At 46.3% G+C, this 546-nt stretch overlaps 1 protein-coding gene across 1 annotated transcript in view; it reads right to left on the bottom strand.

The window, feature by feature from the left end:
- LOC107680950 (telomere-associated protein RIF1-like) overlaps positions 1 to 546 on the bottom strand; it is a 21,375-nt gene that overhangs the window by 7,928 nt on the left and 12,901 nt on the right. The window lies entirely within an intron of this gene.

Below are 546 nucleotides of genomic sequence, written 5' to 3'. Positions count from 1 at the left end.
GACTGTCCTTATGAATGGGCCACTGAATCATTGACTCACTCGATTCGTTCAAAAACGTGGATTCATTCAGTAAGGAAACACCGCTGTGTGTTGCTCGGAGACACACAACAGTCCTGCTGTGGCTTTGATCGGAACTATTTTCATCAGCAAAATTGAGCAAAAACAGTCAATATTTCGTGAAACATCGTGGCCGTATAATGTTGCTTACCTAAATCATATTTTGTAAATATCTTTTTTCTACCGCAGTATGAGTCTATAAATTTCTGTGAGTTACTTTGTGTGTGCCGTCTCTCTCACACACTCACTCAGGCTGTGCAAGCCTCATCTGGCACGACATACATTATCAGTCGCAGTTTACACTGAATGCAATTAAAATTGAAACGACATGTTTACACGCGACTGAGTGTGCGCGTGGCTGTGACGTCATTGCCGGCGCCACTGGCAATAAAAGGATCGGCTCAGGATCGGCAAGACGTGAGACTGACCGGCCGATCACCGATCCGGGCCGGTCATGCGAAAAATCGGCCGATTCCGATCACTGGCCGA

Source organism: Sinocyclocheilus anshuiensis, unplaced genomic scaffold, assembly GCF_001515605.1.
Source record: "Sinocyclocheilus anshuiensis isolate Anshui unplaced genomic scaffold, SAMN03320099.WGS_v1.1 scaffold277, whole genome shotgun sequence".
NCBI lineage: Eukaryota > Metazoa > Chordata > Actinopteri > Cypriniformes > Cyprinidae > Sinocyclocheilus > Sinocyclocheilus anshuiensis.
The sequence above is the reverse complement of the archived record's forward strand: the minus strand, read 5'-3'. Positions and strand labels throughout refer to the sequence as shown.